Below are 22,164 nucleotides of genomic sequence, written 5' to 3'. Positions count from 1 at the left end.
TGTGTGTGTGTGTGTGTGTGTGTGTGTGTGTGTGTGTGTGTGTGTGTCAGGCACTATGTCCACTGAGTCATCTATCCAGCCCCATGGCTACTCTCCCTTGATCTGAACCATTCCACACTCTTCTCACATAATGTGGCTGATGATGGACTTGACCTTCCAAACCCACCTTTCACCAGTCACAACAGCAATTATTTTTAAAAGCAAGTTAAATGATGTCACTCACCTACTTAGAACATTCCCATGGCTTCCTATGGCCCTCGGGACTCTTTGGTGACACTTAACAGCAGGACCTTCCAGAGTGAGCTGGCCAAGCCTGGATCTCCAGCCTCACTTCAGACCACATCCACTTTCCATCCTCTCCCCGGCCTTACCTGCTCACAAATGCGTCCTTGAACCTGCCAGGCTAAGCCACAGCTCTCCATCTTAGTGGAATTCCTTCTGTTTCTGATGTTCATATCCTTCATAAGGATGAAATCTTGGTTCTACTTCAAGACCAAGCTCCCCTAACTCAGCCCACCCTCAATGGATGATCAACCCCTATCTGTCTCACTTCTATATCCAGAGCACCCTTAAAATGGCGACAGGTTGCAATTCTCTATCTACCTCTTATTCTAGTTTTTCTTTATTTCTGCCCCTACTCATCACAGACAAAACACTAATAAATGGGGAGGGGAAAATGAAAGAAGGTTAGATACTTAAACAAGGAAAGAGATATTCGTCCTTCCTCAAAGAATGGAAAGTAGTTTCAAACAATATAGCCCTCATGAATGTCTTGCTAAGAGTCATGTGTCATGATGCCTCTATTCGGGTATTTGGCTTCATTTGTTTGCGGGGCTGAATAAAAAGATTATAGTGATCAGTCACAGTGATTTCAATGGGATTGAATTGCTAGGGAGGCCAGGAACAAGCTCAGTACAGACAAGACAAAGGGATGAATAAATTAAGTGAACTCATTAGAAGGTTCGCAGGCTCCAGAGAGCACTCAGCCCCTCAAAACCAGGTAACCTGTGAAGTCTCCAGAGATGGCTCCACCTCAGAGCAGCCCTGCTCTCCAGCAGGAGCAGTCCTTAGAACTCACTGCCAAAACTTACACCAATTTCTCACTCCTTAGAAAGCGTCAGGCCGAGCCCTCAGCACAAAACTTCACCACGTGAAGGAGCCACTCACTAGGCTCCTCTCTGCAGAAGCAACCTCTGTTATAACCACTCCTCTGAGGAAGCTCTTTGACATTGCGTGCTCCCTGTCCCACAGCCTTGCAATAGTGACTGAGGCCCGGGGAGTGCCTCTCAGGCCTCTACGCAGGGAAAAGGACTGTCAGGGGACTTCTGCTTACCCCTGTCTCAGGAAAAGTATGAGCACCAGGGCCTGGCAACATCCACCTCACACACAAGGAAACTGAGAGCCAAGTGAGGAAGATGAACTATACGGTCCAGTGTCAGATGCACACCTATGCCATGAAAGAGCTGGGTGTCAGGCCCTGCATCACTGTCCCTTGCTGAGAGATGCTTGTGAGGGTGGTGAAAGGGAGGGGTGTGTTCCTCCCGGTTTTGAAGAGACCCAGTTGGAAGTCAGTGCAGAGGGAATGCCCTCTCAAGGAGGTGGGCGAGCAGCCCATAGCTTCTACAACACTCTCACTAATGTGGCTTTGCCCCCCAACACTGGGGCAGTATATCCCTCCTCTGTGAACCTTAAGATTTCCACCTATAAGATGGTGGGGATCTCTCTCTCTCTCTGTCAGAGACTCTTGAAGATTAATGGTTGTCAGAGCCTCAGGCAGGATGCCAGCCATGAAGAACTGCAGTCTCCTTTCTCCCTCTCATCTCCCCCAACTCCAGCCTTCTGACATAAAGGGACATGATGACTGCTCGCCAGCCCTTTCACAGAGCACATTCCAGTTTATGGCATTGTCCTCGGGCTGTAGACTATCCCTTCCCTGTAATATACTCACCAGCATCGATAATGACCCTCTGATAATTCCTCTCTGGATGGAGAAGTGGAGGTGCTTTGCTAGTGGAAGTGACAATTCATGCCCCCAAAGTATGCTTAACCCTGTTGCTGTGGTTTACTGCACCCAGGTCAAGCCCTCCTGGGTCAAGATGGCTTCACTCCTAACCTGGCTCCAACCGGCACTGCTGTGCATATTGCTGGGCCACTAGCCACAGATCCAGAAAAGAGCTGTCCCCCTGCCTTCCCTCCCCTGCATGAAAAAAATCACATCCCAGATCCCCTGCAGGAAGCAGGCCTGCCTGGTGCAACCTGCCAGCCTACCCAGCAACACAGCCTCAGCCCAGAGACAAGTGCCTATGTGTAAGCAAGAAGTCCCCAGAATACCAAAGAGCTGGGAGATCCCCATGCCAGGAATCCCCCACAAGGGCCATTTGTTTGGCATCCTGGGAAAACTATGCGGCAACTGAGACCTCACGGAGGCAGCCAGCATGGATCCGAGAGAAGGCGGCCATGCTGAGGCTGACTGACCTGGGTTACCAACACACGATGGGGCCTAAAGATTAATAACTGCTACGTGTAGAGTGAATAACAGGCCCGGAGAGGGACACTCTGTTACACACAGAGATGTAAGAAAAACTTTAAATCAGACAGGTTCTGCCTAGGACAGAGCTGAGCATCACACACACACACACACACACACACACACACACACACACACACACACACTACCCTGTCGGTCCTTCTGAGTGGCCCAGCACATGCCTGCTAGTCCCATTTTTCTCATAAATGAAGCGAAGCTCAAAAGACACCAACAGTCTGTTTGCAACGTAAATCCAATCTATGGGTAGACCCGTACTTCAAGTCCACCTCGAGAGAACAAGATTTTAGGGGGACGGTCCAATGTCCCCTTGCGCAGGTTTTCCTGTAATCCAAGCCACACTGCTTAAAAGCCAGAACAGTGATTACTTCTGGGTTATGAGAACAGGTAACACACAGGCAGGGCTTTACAAACCTTTAAGACATTGATCCAGAGGCCAGTGAGATGGCTCAGTGGGTAAAGGCACTAGCCCCCAAGCCTGAGGACCAGGGTTTGATCCCCAGGTCCCATACGGCAGAAGGAGAGGACTGACCTCCACATACAGGTTTATCACACACATTACTCACAGAAACACACATACACACAAGCACACACATGACTTTTTACTTTTAAAACATTGGTCCCTGTTCCGCTTCCCAGCCTTAGCACGAGGTTTATGGGAAGGTCACTCTGTGATGACAATTCACCAAGGAGGATACTTGGTGACTGACTTATTTGGTCTTTTTCCTCTTCTTTCTCCTCCTGCCTTCCTCCTGTTCCTTCTCTCTCTTCCTTGTACTCCTGACTTATTTGGTCTTTTTCCTCCTCTTTCTCCTCCTGCCTTCCTCCTGCTCCTTCTTTCTCTTCTTCGTACTCCTTCGTCTTCTGAGACAAGACCTCACTGTACAGCCCAAGCTTGCCGCAAACCCTCAGTCATCCAGCCTCATACTCCCAAGGACTGGGATTACAGGCACACACCACCACACCAGAACCGGTTTATTGCTGGATATGCCATCACCAACGGATAGATCTAAACAAAACCCATGAGCTGCTGGCCAGCTTCCCACTTTATAAAATTTTATTGAAATACAGCCAAGTCCCTTTCTTTACACTTCTATTTTTTTCCCCTATGGCTGCTGATCTGACTCTTTAAGGAAAAAGTTTTGCTGAGTCATGTGATGGGCTGTCCACAGAACACAGAGCTTGACAGAGGCGCGTCTTAAATCCCTTTCTGCTAATGTTTCTCTTAGCTAAACTTGCAAGTGAGTTTGCAGACTTTAAGGGCACATCAAGCCCCATGAAAGAGTCAGAGCTCTGAGTTCACTGAATAATTTCTAAGTCACTCACGGGGGAGATGGCTCGGTCGGTAGAGCACTTACCATGCAAGCACAAAGACCCAAATTTGAACCCCAGAACCCTCATGAAAATACTGAGCCTGGGGCCTGGGAAGATGGCTTAGTCAGTACATTGCTTGCTATACAAGTACAAGGACCCGAATTTGAATCCCCAAGACCTACAAATGAGCCAGACGTGGCAGTACATGCACCTCGGTGCTGGGGCAGAGGAGACAGGTGAATCACTACAGCTTTTTCCAAATGGTGAGCTCCAGGTTGAGTGAAAAACCCTGCCTCAAAAGTTAACGTGGACAGCAACTGAGGAAGACTCCTGACATCAATCCCTAGCCTCGTGTGCATGCACATGGACATATACATATACCATCATAAACATGAAAAAAAATGCACAGAAAAAGTAAGTGAGCTTACACAAGCACATGATCCACTGAGAAGATTAGGAAGGAAACCAGAGAGAGAATTAAGACCAGAGAGAATGACAGGTATTTCAGAAATCCCCCACTGTGGCTCCACGCACGATTGCTGAGACTGGGCCACAACCCGGATCCCGCGCCTTCTGGATGCTTTTGCAAAAGTGCACCGCAGGCAGCACAAAGCAAATGTCCACGGCGTCAGGCCACTATGCCCAGCTTGCACGCTCCCTTCACCAAGCCCAGAGATCCTCAACACTGCCCACAAAGCTGGCTGTTCTGGATAAAAAGCACCTTCACTCCATTTTTTTTTTCCTGCAAAAAGGCAACTCATTTTTTGCTCTGATGGACATAAATTCCCCCCCAGGAGCCTGCCTCTTGCCAACTGCCATGTGGCACTGCCCACTCCCATCTGGGCAGCTGGCACAGACCAGGGCAAGCTGAGCAGGAGGCCCCAGGAGGGTCCTCAGATCACAGCTCCATCACAATGACCTACTTGGGATTAGAACAACATTTTAGAGTGTAACTATGTTTTATGGGTCATAAATATTGCACAGATGTTCCTTATTTACACAGACGTGGTAGGTTATTACTGCCACATTACCATGCTAATATGGTGACTCCTGCTTTGGAAACTGGAGGGCAGGAATCAGGGAGATGTAATTAAGTAACCATGCTGCACGTGCTGGGGGAAATGTTTGATAAAAACAAAAACACAGGCTGAGCCTCTTAGTTTTACTCCACAAATGACACTTGATGCCGGTTGAAACTTTTGTAAGACATTATTTGTGGGCGTGAGAGGGCAGTGGCTTAGATAACGACAATAATGCTAACGTTATTATCTAACTGGCGTGCTATGGGCTTTGTCTAGGTTCTGCCTCTCTTAATGCCCATATCAGCTTTATAAGTGGCTCCTGTCATTATATCCCTTTGACATAAAAGAAAATCAAGGCACAAGCCAGGAATCTATTGGATGACAGAGCCAGCACCTGACTCCAAATCCCTTGTTCTCTTCCTAACCAGCATTCCATGACCGTGAACAAAAGATTTAGAGCCGCCATGGGGTCCTGCAGAAGCAAACGCTGTTTAGTGTTGTCCCAGCCTGGGTCACTGAAGTGCACATCAAACAATGTCTCAAAGCAATCGCCACAATCTGTGGGAAGCGTGCCCAGGCCTTTCCGAATGGGCAGATGTGCACCGGCAGATGTGCACGAGCAGATGTGCATGGCTGTTCTTCGAGATCCCTCACTCCGGAAGCACTCCCTTACACTGAGGATGTAAGTGTTGAGATTCTAGTCTGGGTCTGCCATATTAGATTCCACCCCCCACCACCACCACTCAAGTTCAGCCTGGAGGGTCCCAGCATACCAGAGGGCTTAGCTTTTCATGATGGCCCACTGGACACTGGCTCAGTCCAGGCAGCAATCCTTCCCCTTCTTTAAGTACAGCCAACTGTCAGGGCTGCCAGAAACACCCCTGACTAGAGGCAAGGCAAACCCTTGGAGCAGCGATTTAAACCCGCCATCTCTGCACGGTGACAGCCAGACACTTTCTGGGTAGCAATCAAAATAGAAATTTTTGTTTGTCTACTTTACTTCCATGTGGATAAACAAACCGGTAAGAAAAGAAAGACATTGACATAAATGATGCTGCTAGCCAATGAACATCACAGGAAAACAGGAACCGAAAACCTAGGAGAGGTATCTGTATAGAATTTACAAAGGAAGAGGTGGGGTGAGTCTGGAGAGATGGCCCTGTGAGATGGCTCTACTGGCACTTCTCTTCCAGAGGACCTGACTTTAGTTCCGGTGCCCAAAATAAGCGGCTCACAACCTCCTATAACTGGTGCCAGTGGCTCTGACACCCTCTTCTGGCCTCTGTGGGCACCTACATATGTGGCATAAACACACACAATGTAGTAATAGATCTAAAATGAAGCAGTATGAACAGACAGAGCACAGAGTAAAATCCCTGAGGTATCCACAGCCTGGAAAGAGAAAGCTAAGACACCCGCTGATGTAAGAGCAGGGGGCAGCAACCCTTCTTTGTGAAAAGCCAGGCTTTAGTCACTTTAACCTTTGCAGGCCATTTGGTTTTCTTTGCAGATACTCAGTTCCACTGCCCTAACATGAAAACAACCATAGTTGATGCAGAAGTAAATGGCAATGAGCTGTAATATTCCAATGTGGTTGTTTTTTGTTTTTTTTTTTTTTCTTTTTTAGCAGACATTGAAATTCAAAGTTCATATAATCTTCCTGAAGACAGAAACACTAGTCTTCATTCACATGGAATACAAAAACAGGCAATGGGACCCTAGGATACAGTCTTCTAGCCCGTGGATTAAACTCAATCAAGTAAATGAATGGCAGAAGTTGGGTGGGGGAAGGGACCTTAGGAAGTGCTAGATCTAAGAGGCAGGAGGCAGCAGTTTGGGCTGAGAGCTCTGTATCAGAGTGCAGAGCAGAACAACTTGAAGTAAGGGAGGAGCTGGTCTGATTTATGCTTTCAAAAATTACTTTGGCAGTTGTGTGGCAGTTCTGATGGTGTCATCAACTTCCTCTAAAATGTGTCAATAGGGAGCAGATCAGTGTCCCCTTGATTAAGGAATCTGGAGCATGCCATCCTACCATCAGACGCCCTATGAATCTGTGATTTCTCGGCGCTTGATTCACTGGAGGGCTTTCTTTTTCTCCAGTGTTGATTCTCAGGCTCTGATTTTAAAGACTTCCCACTTCCCTCCATCCCTGAAGCTGGCCTTGGGAAAACGGTGTTTGGAAGATACATTTCCAGCATCTCACGCGTGTCCTTTCATTTTGTTTCCCTTCACAACTGAAGCCAGCTGAGCAGTACCCAATTGTGGCTCCCTGGTCAACACTTTCTGTACGTCTGACAGGCTCCATCTTTGCCTTGAACGTATTACCACAAGCACCTGCATTCTCACATCTCCATTTTCCACTCATCTTTATCATATAAGAGAAAACGAAAAGAATTCCAATCACAGCTGCGCAGACAAAGGTGGCAGGAGAGAAAAACCGGCCTTGTAGTTGGCAGACATCGGAGTACAATGGCTTCAATTGGTTTTGTAAAGTCCAAATTCAATGCTGCAGGGGAGACATGAATGAATAATGAAGAAAAGTACAGCTCTCACAATTCTTCCCCATATGAGAGGGAAAAAAAAAAAAGACTCTGCTCTTAGCTAACCCCTTCCTACTTTGTCTCCAGTCCCCTGAATTCCAACATCTATTCTGGAGCCTCGTCTGACCTTTGTACCTGCTTATGCTATGACTTGATATCTTGATATTCAGCCTAAACTGGTGGTCCCAACCCCTGCCCCAGGTGACACAAAGTGCCACCATGGCAGTCAAGCCAACAGAACCTTTACTCTCAATGCCTGCGGATGTCTTTAAAATGCAACAGCTTTCAAGCCTCGTAAGGCTGGAAGAGACTCAAGCTTGTTTCTGAATCTCCTTTCTCTGTTCTAAGAAATACTGACGACTACTTCCAGGTTATGGCAATACAGAGAGGAAGTCACGTATTTCAAAGAAAGCTTTTATAAGATACCTAAGTAGCTTCAGGAAGTGTGTCAAGATAATTCATGCCCCTCTTTTAGTGATCTAGTTAAATTGCAACTTTTCTTGTACCCAGAGAAGCTTTGTAGCAAGGATCTAAAAGATGCTAAAAGGGAATTTTGAGATGCGAGTCCGTGGGAGAAAGGCTCCTAGAAGGCCCCTATTTTAATTACCTGAGAGCATTCACAATGTGCCTAATACCCCCTGCTTCAGTGTGGGGATGGACTAAGAGCTATCGTCTAACAAGCAGAATACGGTAAAGGTGGCAGAGTGCCCTTTCTGTTACTTCAGAGTGGGGCTATAAAGCCAGAACTATGTTGGAGAGCTCCCTGAGGCAAGGAACTGAGAATGGCTTCCAGCTGACAGCCCCAAGGAGCCAAGTCTCTCAATCCAGAAGCCTGCAAAAGAAATTAGTGTAACCATCAACTCCCCAAGCATGAAAACAGTTCCTTCCCCCGTGCAGCTTCAGATGAGCTCACAGCCCTAGCCGATACCTTGAATGAAGCCTTGTGAGACCAAAAAGCAAAGGACCCAGGCAAGTTATTCTCAGATCACTGATTCACAGAATTGGGAAATGGTGATAAATGTGCATTAAGTGGCTAATTTTGTAGACATCGGTATGCAGGGACAGTTGACGAATACAGAGTTAAAACTGTGGTTTCAATTTGGATTTCTCAAGTCAGCCAATCTAGAAGTCATGATGTCAACTTTCCACACACCTCTTACTGCACCATCAAAAGCTTGCGGACACTTGGAAGGCTGGGATGCAGCACAGCTGATAGGGTCCTTGCCTGGCACTCATAAAACCCTGGCTGCAGCCCCTAGTATCACAGACATCATTGTGACAGCTCATATATATAATCTCAGCACTCAGGAATACAGGCAGGAGCTCCAGGAGTTCAAGATCGTTCTCAGTTGCATAGGAAGTTCAATGTCGTCCTGGCTACATTAGACCTTGCAAAAGAAAGACTATTTTCTGTGTATAACAGGGCTGTTGCACTCATCAACACAGAGAAACTGTGACTGGACGCACAAGTCCTGAACAAGATGAAGCTAGCCAAAATCCCAGCATAGGAAGAATGGGAGCTCATGATATCCCTCCAGTAGCTGAAAAACTATTGGAAACTGATGGCTGCTGGTAGAGAAAGGAATACAGCTGCTGAAAGGCTGCTTACTCTCCCACAGGTGCGTCCTACACCCGTTCTCCCCACACCACATAAGCAGCACTGAGTGGATTCACTGGATTAAAAACAAACAAACAGAAAGAGATTACATAAAGTTGGGAGGGTAAGGTATTTTGGGGGATGAGAGAAAATTAGAAGGGAGAAGACAGAGTGGACTCGGTCAAAACACATTACATGCATGTATAAAATTCTCAATAAAAATAAAATTTTTCTGCACATTTGAAATAATTGGGAGATTGATTCCATCAGAAGAATCTCTACATTAAGCCAATCTGTAGCACTTTCTTGCTAAAAGCATCAGCTGCCAAGTCTTTTCCTTTGATGCAAATAACAAAGAGAAATGTCAAACTCTCTCACAGGCATCTCCAAGTTGGGAGGCTAAGGTCATGACAGGGCCTGGCCTGGTTTGCACCACAACCAGGGTACAGTTAAATAGCTCTGCACCCAGGCTTCCCCAGACCACTTGAATCACAGTCTCGTGATTCTTGATGTCAGAGGCTCTTGATGTCACCGTGGCGTCTCCTCTAGGAAGTGTCCTCCAGCAGTTACTACTTTGTCGTTTGTTATGCAAACATCAGGGATCACCTATGAACACTTCACATGGAAAATAAACGGTATTTTTTAACTGAGAGCCCAAGCTGTAAGTTTGCTCCCCTGATGAGTCAATTCAAGAAAAAAGAAAAATGTAAAAGCCAGAGAAAGGAGAAGAAACATCGTTGTCCAAGGAAAAAGATACCAGGTAACACAGCCAAGCTCTGATGGCCTGTGCTTGGTCCTCTTAACTGCACGATGGACGCCACCCAGATTCCCTCCTCTCTGCTTTTGACTTAGGCTTCCTTATGAGTCTTCCTCTACTCCTATGAAAACTTGACTCTATGGCAACAGAACTATCCAGAAAGCTACAGCTTAGACTTTCAATCCCTCACTACTCCAAACACTTGGATCCAAGGTCAGTAGTTGGAAGACATCATGCCGAACAGCAGAGACTCAATCTGTGGAGGAAAGCCATTAAATAAGATCCCCCCCTACTTCCCTGACCTCCTCCAGGACACAAGGGGGCGATAGTGTGCACCTCAGGGTCAATGTGTAAACAGCGAGTTTAGAGCCTTTTCCCAGCCCTCAGTTCCCGTATGACTTTGGGTTGGCCCTGTCACTGAAGACTTAACAGCCATTGAGAAGAACCAGGGTCTGCATGGAATGATCTGCCTGAAAGCGAAACATTATAAGAGAGTCTCGTGGGAATTGGGCAAAACAATTCAATCGCTTTTCACAAGTCAAAGTTAGAAAAATAAATAAATTAGTGTATTAAAAGCTCACACCTGTTTCCCACCCCCCCCCCACATCATAATGCTCCTGACTGCCAAAATCTCTTCATCAAAGCAACAGGGTGGGGTCTCAGGGGTTTGGAGAGAGACAACAACCCCTACCCACAGAGCCAGCAGCTCTGGCTACTGAGTTTATTGAGATTTCACTGCTGTGTCTTTTAGTTTTCCTTTCTCTTCTCTAACAGGCTGTTGCTCCCTTTATTTGCCTCCCCTGCAAGCTTGTTTTCCTGGAATGGTGGGCGGGGGGGGGGGGGGGGGAGGTCGTCCTCTTCTTAGACCCTCTGAGCTCAGGGAACCAGATAAAAACTCAATAAAAGTTTTCATAAAACTTCAGCCACTGGAGGGAGTCTGGGGCTCTCAGAGAAAAAAAAAAAAAAAACAGAGAGGCCTGGGTGTGCACACTTTGGCCACTTTCTGGGCTCTGCATGGTGCAAGAGGAGGGAAGCCTCCTGAACATCAGGACTCTGGATAAAATAAAAAGCTTTTGAGGGGGTACCTGGTCACCACTTACCATTCCCAAATAGAACCATTCCTGGTACCCACCAATGCAGACACCCATCTGAATGTCAATATCCAGCAGGGAGATATAACCATATCTAGTGGGCCCGAGGCAATTCACACTTAGCACGAGCATAATTTTTGCACCGTCTCTTCACTGTTTTACGTGTTTCCATTGTGTTCACCATCATCCATTGAGATAGCCACAGTTGTCCCCACTTTGTGATGAAGAAATGAAGGGCTCAGAAAAAAAAAAAAGATGAATTGTTTTTCCCTAGAGAAAGAAGAAGGATAAGCATTCCAGTCCATATGGGGATTAAAATGTCTCCAGAGGGTCTTGTGGGGTCAGATCTAACAAGTTTTCCTAACGAAGAGCAGTGAACTCAGATCTACGAATGAAATTGAGATTCATCATATAATTTGTATATTAATTGCCACCATATACAGCCCCATGCCAACTATTTCATATGCACCATCACAAACCTTATAAGTTCCCTGCCAGCTGGGAGGATCGCCGACAGACACACGGTAAACCAAGGCTCGGAAAGGCACGGTAACTCGCCAGAGAAAGTACAGGCGAGACTTAGTTCCGCTCTCTCCGACTCCACTGTCTATTTCCTTTCCACCATCCTGGGTGACCTAATATAAAATATATTTAAGGTCAAACTATTCCTTTACGATGCACTTGATCTTTACAATCCAGAAACCTCTTTTGAATCTTGCACAGTGCTGAAATGAAAAGGACACTGCCCTGGAAATGGAAGCTAGCTAGACTAAAGCTCAGGTTTGGCTAGCGAACAGTCCTCTGGCAGAGTATAGGCCACGGAACCTCAGAAATATCGGGTGTAATTCTTTAGTGTGATGCAGCACCAAAGGGGCTCCCCGAAGGTTAAATAGGACAGTGGGCAGTTCAGATGCATGGCTACAGGTACACGCTGGGGTACTGAAGGTGTGCTGCTTGTTTGTTTGTTTTAATCATCAATTATCATTCTCTTCCAAAAACCAGAAACACTGGTGAGGACCTCTGACTGGCAGCCATAGCGGAATCAACTATTAATATAAACGACAAAATACATGGCCTTCAATTCAAGTCTGAAACCACGACTCATTCACCCACAGTAAGTTCATAGTGTGTGCAGTAATGGTGGATAGCACAAGAAATATGCAGTGAATGGGACAAGAGCTCAACCCTCAGGGGCATAAATTCTAGTAAAAATAATTACCTAAATAAATAAATACATAAATAAGCCAATCATTTCCAAAGTGCTATGACTGAAAACAACAAAGCTCCCTGTATCAATTGACTGAGAGCAAGACACACCCACATACCAAGAGGCACCTGACTGGCCACAGGTACCCCAAGGTAAATGATGTATCTTCACTCTCTAGGCCAGCAGCTTTCAAATGTCCATATCCACCAAAGTCACCTGGAAGACAGGGGTCATTTAAACACACGGTGCTGAGCCCCAGCCTATAGGGTTTTGTTGTTGTTGTTGTTTTGTTTTGGTTTTTGGTTTTTTATTATTTTTATTTATTTTTTATTAATTACACTTTATTCACTTTGTATCCCCCCATAAACCCCTCTCTCCTCCCCTCCCTTCCCCTTCTTTACGAATGCCCATTCCCCAAGTCCACTGATAATGGAGGTCCTCCTCTCCTTCCTTCTGATCTTAGTCTAACAGATCTCATCAGGAGTGGCTGCATTGTCATCTTCTGTGGCCTGGTAAGGCTGCTCCCCCCTCAGGGGGAGGTGATCAAAGAGCAGGCCAATCAGATTATGTCAGAGGCAGTCCCTCTTCCCATTACTATATAACCCACTTGGAACTAATCAAGATAGAGGACCCTGACTAAAATGCTCAATACCCATCCCGAAAGGCAAAGAGGAAGGACATCAGAAGAAGAAAACAGGAAACAAGCTAGAAACCCACCACAGAGGGCCTCTGAAAGGCTCTGCCCTGCAGACTATCAAAGCAGATGCTGAGACTTATGGCCAACTGTTGGGCAGAGTGCATGGAATCTTATGTAAGAAGTGGGAAATAGTAAGATCTGGAGAGGACAGGAACTCCACAAGGAGAACAACAGAACCAGAAATTTGAACACAGGGGTCTTTCCTGAGACCCATACTCCAACCAAGTACCATGCATGGAGACAGCCTACAGGTTTTAACTCAGTAATTTTGGATAGAATCCCCAAATGTAAATCTCTGGGAAGTCCACACATGAAGCTGATGCTGCTACCTAGGGACATTGAGAAGCTCTTCCATGGAGGAGCACCAGCATGCCAAAGGAAAAACAAACAGTGGGAGGGGAGTACCACAAATAACCCAGTCCTCTCTTCCCATCAGACAAGCTCCTAACAGCATTCCTATCTGAAGAACTGAGAAACCAAAGGGCCAAGGAGCCAGTCACTCCTGCATCCTCCTGAACCTCAGGGCAGTAGCAAAAAGAACTCCACTAACCCAGTTTCCTCCTGGCTTCGTTACAGAATATAGGTGCTGATGGTGCCCCAGTGTTTCTGGTCCCCAGGTGCCTCGGCATCTCTTACAGAATCCCACAACTTCAACCCTGCCACCACGAACCATACCTTTGACAGTCTCTTCTGACATGGATGTTAGAATTTCTTTTTCTTTAGTAGCAAAATTTCCAGAAATGAACAGAAAGCTATACTTTTCCCCCTAAGGGAATATCTATAAAATGCAGGTCAAATGTCCAATAATCCTTTTATTCATAGAAATATGAGTTGCATATGCAATTTTCAGACCTTGGATAGCACAGGCAGCATGGTCACACTGAATGGAGTTTGTGGCCTTGAAATAGGCCTTGGAGCAACTAACTCATCCTGTATATCCAGAAATTTTCTAATTTTTTTATGGATAATTAAGGTCCCATCTCTTGAGAAATAGCTCTATCCTGGGCAAATGATGTAGTGGTTTGAACAAGCAGCCCCCCTCCCCCTCCCCCTCCCCCCGTAGGCTCATATATTTGAATGCTTAGTCCTCAGTTGATGAAACTGTTTGGCAATGAAGAGAGAGTGTGGCCTTGTTGGAGGAGGCTTTTGAGGTTTCAAAAGCCCATGCTGCTATTCTTGGTTATCTCTCTCTACCTTCAACTTTTGGATATGGTATAAGCTCTCAGCTTAATGCCTGCTTGCCTGCTGGCATGCTCTGCCATAATGGCCATGGACTCAATATAAAAACTGTGAGCCCCAAATTAAATGCTTTATTTTATGCTTTGGTCATGGTGTTTTGTCACAGGAATTGAAAAATAACTAAGACAAATGAAAACAACTGGTCAACCTCGTAATGTTCTTTGTGTGCTTTCTTGCATTAACAGGACTTTGCTGAGTTCCCAGAATCCATAATACCCACCAAGAATGGACAGCATTTTCTGAGCACCTTCCACGGGCCTAGCCCTCTGGTGAGCACTCTGCCTGTATCACCTCATGATTTGTCACCACCACCACTGACAGGTCATCACCATTAGCCTCATTTCATAGATGACCAGATGGAGGTGTTCGGAGGACTCAAACTCTTCAAGGTCATGGTGTACAATTGAGACAGCCATTAACTGGAGCCTGAAGTCAGAGCTCGGAGCTGAACCTGCTCCTTATACACCTGTGCCTTTCTTCAAAAGAGAACAGATGGACCATCTGGAGCAGACCTGATTCCACAAGGAAGACTCATCCCAGAACCAAGACGTGTATTAGAGATCATGCCTTAACCCTGTGGTCACAGAGCTGAAACTGAGAGGGGATCTGCCTGTTCTATATTGCCTGCCTCACACTGCAAGAGTCAACAAGGTAGGAAAAAAGATTGCACATCTTTAGAAAAAAACCAAAGATAAAATTCTGAAGGCCTCTCGTCTCAGGATGAGAGACTTTTGCGGGGAAAAATCTGTAGCATTCAACACTAGCTACATCTGTGAACCCAAAGGCAGCCCACCCAATGATGTGAGCGTCCTCTCTGCACTTGCTGAATTGAAAGAGTCATCTTTTGCACAAAGAAAACACATTCTTCTAGACTGCTGAGTCTGCTGGAGCCAAAGAGGACCAAAGACCATAGACTGTGGTTTGAGGGCTCAGTTACCCTCAGACACTGAGACCCCCAGAAGATCCAGTGATATAAAATCTCACCTGGGGTGTGAGGTATCTCCCCACCAAACTTGTCTCTTTTAAGACTAGGAAAGTTGAGTCACTTGTGGGAAACAGGGCTTACTGCACAGACTACTGCCTCTCTCCCATACTTCTTACTGCATTTAAAAAAAAAATCTTCTAACATTCAGTACCTCATGGTGGTTAAGAACCTAGACATTAGCATGAACTGATTCATGGCCAAATCAGTTTGGCCAAATTTACATCTCCATTAAATCAAATTTCTTATGTGATATATGGGAAAACCATGTCTTCCTGGTGGGATTATATTATGTAAATGCTATCCTAAAATTCTTCCCAAAAATATTCCCATGGAAGTTTCTAAAGGCAGGCTTTCCACCCAGGAATTTCAAGTAGACCCAATTTCCCCCTTAAGGATGAAGTTAGCACAGTGGGTACATAAAGTAAATGAGGAAAGAAAAGAACATAAATTGATAGCTACAATCAGATATTCCAGCCTTGAGTCGGTTGGGCTCAGGTCCTGACTCAACCACATGCTAGCTGTGTGACCTCAGGCTCAGTATGAATGAGTATGTTCTTCCATTTGGGTCATAAATGTGCCCACATCCTAAGACTGCTAAGGAGATGTGGTGAGTGACAATTAGTACAGCCTTGACAACTGCCTGGCTTATTTTAAGTACTGAAGTATGCAAGAGTGTCAGTGCTCCCTATTTGGCAGTCATTTCCCCTCCTGCATTTATTCCCAGGATGTTCACTTTGAATTCATGCTCTGAGACACACCCCAGTGCACCTGTGTTTTTCATAACTTTTGAATCTGGTCCCTATTATTATCCCTCTATCATCTGTCATTTCACCAAACGGTTTGACATCTTGTATTTTCTACTTCCCATTCCAATGGAAGCCAACTGCTCCCCTCCTTTGTATACTTTGGCTGGTTAGATGTCTTCATTCCAAGAGACCTGGGACCCCTAGTCTAGACTGTTCTGATGGGCATGCAGCTAGGAGTGAGCAACCCTGGAAACACTGTTTCATGTCCTGGTCCTGGGGGTTTCACAACTCATTCACTTTGAGGGGAAAAAGTTAGATAGTACCAAAAATGACAAAATGGTTCAATAGAACAAAGGTTTGTTTTTTTTTTAAATATGCTTAACTTCTTTCAAAAACTGTAAGTGATTTGATTTTCATGAAAAAAGAAAATGTCTTTTTCTTCTAAATCCTAAGGTCAGACATAGGATTATATACATAGAAGTTGAGGGGTTGGGGTGATGGCTCTGCAGTTAAGAACTCTGCTGCTCTTCCAAAAGGCCCAGGCTGGGTTCTCAGCACCCACATAGAGGCTCACAGACATTTGTAGCTCTAGTTTCGGGGGATCCAATATCCTCTTCTGGTTTTCATGGGCACTGCATTAAAGCGGTCCACATACATACATGCAAGCAAAGACATTCATACACAAAACATAAACAGTTTTTTTTTTAATTTAACATAGAAGTTAAGCCAGACAGAGTAGGTCACATTTTTAATTTCAGCACCTGGGAATTAGAGGCAGGAGGATCACAAGTTCAAGACCAACAAGGTCTACCTTATGAGTTCTATGTTAATCTATGCTACAAAATAAAATCCCTTCTCCAAAATAAGAGTCATAAAAGTATAAAAGGAAGTGCTTGCTGTGCAAGCATCAAGCCCAGAAGATCCCTAGTCTCCACCTTTAAAGCAATATACATACATATATGTATATACACAAGTGCAATGGTGTGCATCTGTAACCCCAACACTGAGGGCACTGGGGGAGAGACAGGAAGACCCCTGAAACCTCCTGGCCAGCCAGTCTAGCCAAATCTGTAAGTTCTGGGTTCAAGGAAAATCTCTGTCTCAGTAGATAAGGTGGAGGGCAACTTGGGATGAAATTCAACTCTGACCAATAGCTTCCACATGTGTGTGTCCATAGAGAGAGAAAGACATATGCTCACAAATACATACACACACACACAACACACACACCAAGAGATGGGAGGAAGGAGAGGGAGAGAGAGAGAGCAGAAAAAAAAAGAAACGAACATAGAAATCGCCACATCATTAACAGGTACAAAAGCTGCCCAGGTTTACCACACCCTTAAACACCAAGGACATTAAGTCAAAAAGCTTCACTGGGACCCATGTGACCCCGGAGGCAGCAGCTGCCCCAGCTGCTGTGTCTAAAAGGTGATGACATCTGTTCCGTGGAAGTCCTGAGAGAGAGCTAGGTATAGAGGAAAGACAGCTGTTGCACCTCACAAGCCCCCCTCCAGAGACCCCCATGGGCTCCTACTCAACCGTCTCTGCGTGTTCAGCAACCTCTACCTCTCTCTCCTGAGTGGATACAGCTGACTTGGACTTCTCTGGAAATCCTCAATATCGCCCTCAAATGAGGCCTTCTACATAGAAAACAAAATCCAAACTGATTTTTGAAAAGACGACTGGAGAAAACAGTGAATGTATTCTAAATCCTTTGCAACTGTACTTTGCTGACAAACCTTAACCTCCAAAGCTATCGTTTACGATTTATTTTTATCCTTGCGTAAGTATATGTGAGTGTGTGTTAGTATGTGCACGTGCATGGTGGTGCCCTTGGAGGCCAGCAGAGGGCATCAGATCCCTGGAACTAGACTTAAGAGGAGATCGTGAGCTAGTGTGGGTATAAGGGAATCAAAATGAGATCCCCTGCATGAGCAGCAAATACACTTAGCCACTGAGCCATCTTTCCAGCCAGCCACCGCTAATATCTCCTCCTAAGAGACTAACTTCAGTCTAGAACTATTATAAAGAAAAGCGTGACACCTACCTTCATCCCTATCAAAAATTATCAACTTGTCTTCAACAAATCTAAACAAAGCCAAAATCCCCTTGCCAGCATCCTGCTTCCATTTCTCCCAGGTCTTTCCTAAGGGGTAACGCCATCCATCTACTGCTAATGCCCCAACTGTTTTAATACTCTTCAATGATTACTACAATTTGGTACAGCTGTAAGATCAGCTCTGTTTTCTGCCAGTGGGAGGGGATGTGGCCTTACAGATGCTGGGTTTGGTGCATGAACTGGAAGAGCCTGTTTTCTGTAACATTCCCTAAGTAAATGCTCAGTTGACTGTCAGAAAACCATCCGCGATGCCACTGTGGAAAGGCAATGGCGTCACAAAACATGGGCTGCAGCTACAGAACAAGCAGGACTCACACAGTCAGTGTTGACGTCTTGCGTAGCTACAAATGCCAGTAGTGAACTTACAGGTCGGGAAAGGCCAGACCAAGGTAGACTTTGCTTGTCTCAGCTTGCATACGCCCTTACTTTTAGGAAGTTATTCTTTGAGACTTAATAAATCAAGCACTGGCGAAAATTTGCTAACAAACACACAGACTCCGTCATAAGGCTCTGAAGCCATGCCACTGGCCTGTGTAAGGAATGACAACAATGAAGAGCACACACCTTACAAGCCAGGTGTCCATCAAGAGTCACCATGTCAGAGCAGGGAACAATGGGTCAAACATGTCTGAAACATGAGACATGTCACAGAAGAGGCTGAGTCTGGTGAAATTTAACTGTTGTCCTCCACCTAACCACTGGGACTAACCTGATGAAAAAATAAATATGTCTGAGCCCAAAGCAATGAGCCTAAGGCAAAATTCATAGACTCTTTTATGTGGAATAACTCAAGTAGTAGGAGAAAGGAGCCAAAAAAAAAAAAAAAAAAAAAAAGCCAAAAGAGATGTCTGGGGCTGGAGCCCATAATCTATAGGTCATAGAGGAAAACTCCTGGATCAACATCTGGAAAGGTAACCATGGGAGGAGGAGGGAAGTAAAAGCCTCCCTGAAGGAGCAGATGGCCAGCTCTTCTTCCAGGATAAATGATAACTGCTAAGGTTTTCGAAGTGAGAGAAAATAAGAACAGAACCGAGAAACGCATCAGCAAAAGCAATATGGAGGCCGTGCACAAGGGGACTTAAGTACATGCTAAATGTTTTTTATGCAGGAAAAGGTAAAGATAATAAAGACAAGAAACTTGAATTTATCTACTTCACTTTAAAAATGACTCAGGATATAGTTTTCAACTAACAAACATTTTTAAAATATGTGTACAGTTTTTATAGGCAGCGGTGACCTTGAAACTCTGGAATTTGCTCAAATTAGTTGCACTCTTCCACCAAAAATAGGACCAAGAAGGTCAAGCCCAGAAATACTACTTTGCTACTTGGAATAGACACCTTCTGGGTGGAAAATGTGAAAGTCACATTCTTAAGTCTATCAGAAACACATGTATTGAATTTGTGTTTGAAACAAAAGGTAGTTCCACACTTAGATGCAGTTAAGGGGTTTTTGCACAATGTTTCTCAATAGTTAAAAGCTCTTAGGTCCCCTCACTTCAAGTAGGTTCCATAGTTCTTGAGTAAACCTAATTAAAGTGGCCTCAAGACACTGCAATGAAAGCACCAGAGAGCTGGCCTCTGCTTTGTTCCACACAATTTTGTTTAGGGAGCGATAACCGCCCTGAAGCAGAGCCAGCTGAGATACGGGGAGGCAGCTGGCAACATGCCTGGCTTTCCGAGGGCTCAAAGCTTTGGGGAAATAACTGATCATCCCTCCCACCATCAACCCACTTCTCATCTGAGACAGTTCAGAGTCGTGGCTAGATGTCTTCCCCACACACCCATTCGCCCACTCCCTATCACAGCAGGTGAAATCGAAGAGACGGTAAATGGGCATCCAGCAGAAGAAAGGTGTGGTGAATAAATTAACAACAGCTAGGACATCCAGAGCTCAACCTCTCTAACCGGGGAAAGTGTCAGACACAGCGCTCATCGGCAGAGCAGAGGATCAACCTTGACCCAGGCGTGGCGTATACAGTTGTAAAGGCTTCACATAGCCACATGCAACATCCCTGACCTAGACATCACTGAAGCCATCACACTCCTCGCCTAGATGACAATAGTGTCCCTACCTTGCACAGATCGAGCAGGGCTGAAGAAAACAGAGAAGCGATGAGAAATTGCTCTAAAATTCCAGCATCACAAACGGAAGGCCAGGCAAGCAAACAACTCCTGAGACCCACCGAGGAAAAATTCAAGGTGTCTGAAAACACTCTTCTGGGGTCGTTTCCTGGTCTCTACCCTGAAGACGGCAAATTATGACACCTGCCAGCCTCCACAACAATGTGAACCAATTCTTGTGGTAAATCTCTAAATATAGTATGTGTATATGTATATATAGGGTACTATATATACACATGTTAATAAAATAACTTAATATGTTATGTGAAATATTATTGTTGATATTAATAAAATTTTAATTGGTATAAATGTAACAATTTTAAGTAATTTAATATAAAATTATTATACAGTTGATAAATATAATTATAACATAATGTATATGTATAAATAAATACAGATATAGGACAAACATATATGTATATATATTTTTATATATTCTATCATATATCTTCTGGTACATTCTCTGTCTTTGGAGGACCCTGACTAAAAACAACTCCCTTGTACAACTTCATCTCCTAGAGTGTAGGCTGGACCTAGTTTCTTGCCTCTTTCAAACGGAACACAGTAAAAGTAATGGGATGTCACTTTCAAAATGCTCGGGCTTTCTGCTCGAGCTTTCTGCTGCCCTAGTCACTCAATCTGCCCAAGTCAGCTGCTGAGCTGCAAGCTGCCCCATGCTGAGGGGGGCCCATGTGTGAAGGAATGGAGGGCAGCCCCTAGCCAGCAGCTCATGAGAAACTGATGTCTCCAGGGAGTGACTGGATCCCCCAGCAACCGTGTGGGAAAGCTGAAAGGAGGGCCTCCCCCATGCAAGTATAACCCTGGGCACCTTGACTGAGTCCAGGGAGAGGTTCGGACCAGAGGATTGAGCACCACCAGCTTCTTGCAGCAAAGAAATAATTAGACAACAGACCCAGCCTGGGACACAATAACAAAATATGCAGCTCCCTTTTAGGGTGAGGCTGAGATATTTTCTTTCTTTCTTTTCCTGAAAGTTGGCACCCAGTGAACAGTGGCAGGGGTCGCCAGCGCCGGACTCATGCGTGGAGGGACCAGTTCCTAGATGCCTAAGGAAAAAAGAAACTGTGACATCAGTTTCTAGGCTGTACTAATTTAAGCGCAGAGTGTGACAATGTGACAAACATTTTAATTAGATTAATAAGTTCTCACATTCAAACCAAACTTTATAAAAATCCAGGAGATAAATGATTGTGGGTATAAGCTGTTTAGATGTCTTTCTTTTCGATCCCTAACTTTACCAGATGTCTCTGTTTTATCCTCTTCTAGGCTAGTGTTCAAACAAAAAGCACCAATGTGCATCCCATGTTTTGATGTCCCCAGGACTCTTTAAATAAGTTTGAGTCAGAACACCTAGAAGTGAATCTGAGAACCAGCCTTCTGTCACAGAAAAATAAGGATTTTTAAAGATGTCTGCAGACAGTGAGGAAGAATGTGGTGTGAAGAAGATCCGCTGCCCAAATTGTGATCATGTGAGCAGAAAAAAAGTCATCATTACGGCCATTTGAGGAAGTCAAGACCATCCAACAGCAGCTACTTTTAAAACATTCTTCTGCTTGCTGATACGCGTTTGCTTATGAATTCACTCATTAATCCGTCCATCTTTGCTCAATAATGAAGAGACAAATGAATGGCCATTTTGAGATGAGTGCACGACCACCTGCCATGCAAGAGGGATGGCTCACAAAAACAGATTCTGTTCTCGTGACCATTTTCAGACCTAGTGAAACAAAGGGGGGAGGGTAAAGTGGTGTCTGGGGTGTCCTGTGTCGCTGGTTTGGAGGTCGCTAGGAAGCTGAGCTGGGCCCTTTGCTCAGGGACAGGTGGGCATGAGCCCTGCATCCTGTCTGAGATGAGTACAAGGTTCAAAATGGCAAAAAAAAAAAAAAAAAAAAAAAGTCAAGATATTTAAACACTGATTTAAGAGCAGCACGAGTCAGGCAGAGGGGTGCTTGGGGAAGCAGAGGAGGAGGGTCTCCAGCTTGGATTATATAGCAAGACCTTATTCCCAAAACCAGGGTCTGGGGATGGAGTTCAGTCATGTAGCACTCGCCTAGCCTATCATGTGCAAGGCCCTGGGTTCAATCCCTAGAAAACACACACACACACACGCACGCACGCACGCACACAAATCAATACAGAGCTTTTCTTCTCAACTGTC

This window comes from Psammomys obesus, unplaced genomic scaffold (genome assembly GCF_907164565.1).
Source record: "Psammomys obesus unplaced genomic scaffold, mPsaObe1.curated_primary_1811, whole genome shotgun sequence".
Classification (NCBI taxonomy): domain Eukaryota; kingdom Metazoa; phylum Chordata; class Mammalia; order Rodentia; family Muridae; genus Psammomys; species Psammomys obesus.
Note: the sequence above shows the minus strand (reverse complement) of the source record.